General features: G+C 30.0%; 1 long non-coding RNA gene across 1 annotated transcript; it reads left to right on the top strand.

Moving 5' to 3' along the window:
- The first annotated feature begins 726 nt into the window (after nt 1–726).
- LOC139819448 (uncharacterized) lies at nt 727–3319 on the top strand. The gene is made up of 4 exons (XR_011733734.1): nt 727–767; nt 1360–1506; nt 2215–2395; nt 2758–3319. It is a non-coding gene; the product is annotated as an uncharacterized lncRNA (long non-coding RNA).
- Nucleotides 3320–3582: the final 263 nt, after the last annotated feature.

Genomic DNA, 3582 nt, shown 5'->3' with positions numbered 1-3582 from the left:
GCTCGGAAACATAATGACATAAACGACAACATTCCATTACGCATTAATAACAAGGTGACCGCGATTATCTCGCGGCGGACAATGTGCGAAAGCCAGCGGCTTGTTTTTCAAGGGACGAACTGACGGTTATGGGCCGTGTCGCGGACGGGAACATAAATATGACGATCACACGCGATCCTATGGGTTTGCCCGGCTACGGGTTTCTTCGGGCTTTCCTTAATCGATGGACCATCGATTCGCGAGTATATGCTCCGAAATGCTTATCAATGTAATATTATACTTATGTAATGGTACCAATTTAATCTATAACATCTACGTACCTATTCTTCTTATACGCCGCGAATGACAGCTTTCATACCTTCTTCCGTTGTTCACAGTTCCGCGTTGCCAACGTTGATCGGGCTGTAAAATTAAAGAAGAGAAAATAATCGATTCTGCTAGGACATATAATGGGTTGTAGATATAATATACTATTTGTAGAATGCTATATGTATATATGATTGCAACATATATTGTGATATATGTAATATATCTACATAATTTTGAGTTCTTTTTTGATATGAGAAGGAAATCATTCGCAAAGGAGCAGTGTAACGATATGATTCGCGAGCACCTAAAGATAAACAGTTTCGCATTGGCACTAAGACAGCCAATAGTGTTTATGCGAATAATACAATTGTCACAAAGAGATGCCTGTCTCCTACATACTGCGTTAATCGTCGTTAACTCGTCATACGTAGAGGACGTTGAAATAAATATCCTATGTGGTAAGCAGATAGAATCTTTATCCCTATATCGATTACGTTTAGAGATCATAATTGTTGTCTCAATTAGTAATAATATTAATTAAAAGTGACTTGCGTTATAATTATTTCTAACATTTGATCCTACATTAATCACACTGTAAACTATAGTTCTAGTTTCTAGAAATTTCAACAATGTAATCAGTTGCTAACGTTGCTAACGTTGCGTGACATTCCAAAAGACTTTAATTTTCGTAACATCGTCAAGTAATTAAAATACACATAATATCGTAACTAATTATTATTTTTTAATTTTCGAATTCTCAGAGCAACATTATAATTCTCTTAACGACAAATATCCACGATTTAATGAATATATTATATTTATATAAATACTGAAAGACTTATTTAACGCCGATAAGTCAAACTAAATTATGTTTTATTTTTAAATAAGTATATTCCATATTTTATATTTTATTGTTATTTTGTTTCTTTATCTTATGGTAAATATAGCTCTCTTAAGGTTGTTCAATTTTCTTTGAAATTTACTCATTGTCAATATCATGTCTTGTTTTTTCCATCATTTTGCCTAAAATGACTATGTTAATAATTTCAGACGATTAACGACATCAAGCTAGATTAGGATTGAATGACTCAAGAAAGAAGCAATTTCATCTAATTAAGTTTTGCGAAGAAAAGAGTAGAATCTCATATTATAACATGCAATCACTACGCATCATTATATTTGCGATTTTAGTCCGGGGTAAGATAATTTATATCTCTAGAAATGTACTAACACTACTAACAGAATGAAGAAATATTCACGTACATACATACACGCTTCTTCATTCTGTTAATTATTTTCTTAATCACAGAATTTGAAGAATAATACCTTCGTGTTTTTTACTTACAAGCTAATAAATACAAGCTAATATATGTACATAGAAAATTGCAACAAGAAATATAATGTAACAAATTTATTTTAAAATGGGTACAGAATATACATATTTCAGCGAGAAGAGTGACATATTTAAAATAAAAAGTTTATATAATGTAAACCATTACGTAAAACATACAAAAAGGCAAAAGTAATGCAAAAGGCAATAGTACAATATGTATAAATAAAATTAAAATTATTCTCCACAATTCTAATTGTACAGGGTGTAACGGAGCGCTCATATCAGGTGTTCTGTTACACCCTGCATAAAACAACATTAAGTAAATATACATTTTAGATTATTTTCTAAATTTAATTTGATGGACAAGAAGTTAATGTATTATGACAAATTTTTTGTTACTAATAGTATTGCTCTAGCGATACTATAATTTCTAACAAATTTAACATTGCATTCATAATAGTTTTTATTTCTAACACTATTATAATTCTTTAATAATGAATATTATTTACTAATAAAATTAATCTATTACTACACTTAATATAATTATTTATCAAATGTAGTTACTTTTTTAGATGTTACAGGAGGAAATGCATCAATATTACGAAATACTACTGAATATGCAGATAATAAAAGATTAGAAACTTACATGACTGGGTTCCTGAAATTCTTATATATAGTTAATATATGTTCAGTAATCGCTTTATTAATGCTAATTGCCTATAAATTCCATTTACTAAATTCTTCGTACAATTGGTAAGTCAAATTGTCTTATATGCTCTTATGATTTTACAACTTCATAATTTATTTATTTAAATGATGAATAATAGGTTCCTAGTTGTATATACAGAATTTAAAATAAAATAAAAAATATAAACAAAACAAAAGTACAAAATGTAATAATACTAATCTTTTATCACATAATGTGTTAACTAATTAAAAATTTGTTGCACAAAAAATAATTAGTATTAATAATCACTAATTTTAATGTATTATTCTAGTAAATTGTGAAATCATTAGCAACTGCTTTGTCCAATTTAATGTACTCATGTTAGAAGACACGTTCATGGTGCTGCAAGATGGTCCATATATAACATATATATAAATTATCTTTTTAGGCTTCGCCACCAGCCTATTGTAATACGTATCTGTGCTACTTTTAGAACTTTTTGGGAACGCTTCGTTTACCTTCTTTCTTATTTCTGTAGACGTTCAGAGGTCCAGCAGACACCTCGAGTACCTAATGCATCGTACAACACAAGAGAAGAAATCTATTTAAATATAGAATCCTAATGTAAGTTAATAAAATGAAACTTCATGAAATTTGTTAATAATTATATTTATATTTGCATCGTAAAATCTGTTACATACAAAGTAGTGAAAATATACATGTATTGATGAAAATATATAAGTAGTCGTTGTACACGACGCAGTTAAAATATACATATATACGTATTGATAAAAATCTATTATATAAGTGAACGTCAATTTTAACGCATGATTGTCGAAAGATATATGTATATGCTGGGCTGCGTTCAGAAATTCAACGTGAGTAACTCTAACAATAATCTATTAGTTTATGTCATGTATACTATAGCATTAGAGTTATACCTAATAGGTGTGCCTAGGCGTAATTCCTGAATTCAAGCATCCCTGTATTCAAAACGTGTAAGATCTGAAATATTTGTACAAATTATGTGCATTCAATAATATAATTTGCACAAAAATGTATTTCTTAACATTATTTAATATGCTACATTCTCATATTGTTAATATCACACTGTAACAATATGAAATTTCTTTATGTCGTTAATTCCAATTTTTTAAGGACCGAACATATTCTGTAATCGGGCCGCGAGGCTGACTGCTACGTGCTTGCTGTCAGTCTCGTGGCACCAATTCGATTCGCACGGGGTTGTCGATCACGCCGTCCCGCGTGGTCG

The sequence above is a fragment of the Temnothorax longispinosus genome, chromosome 9 (assembly GCF_030848805.1).
Source record: "Temnothorax longispinosus isolate EJ_2023e chromosome 9, Tlon_JGU_v1, whole genome shotgun sequence".
NCBI lineage: Eukaryota > Metazoa > Arthropoda > Insecta > Hymenoptera > Formicidae > Temnothorax > Temnothorax longispinosus.
This window is presented reverse-complemented; position numbering and strand designations above follow the sequence as displayed.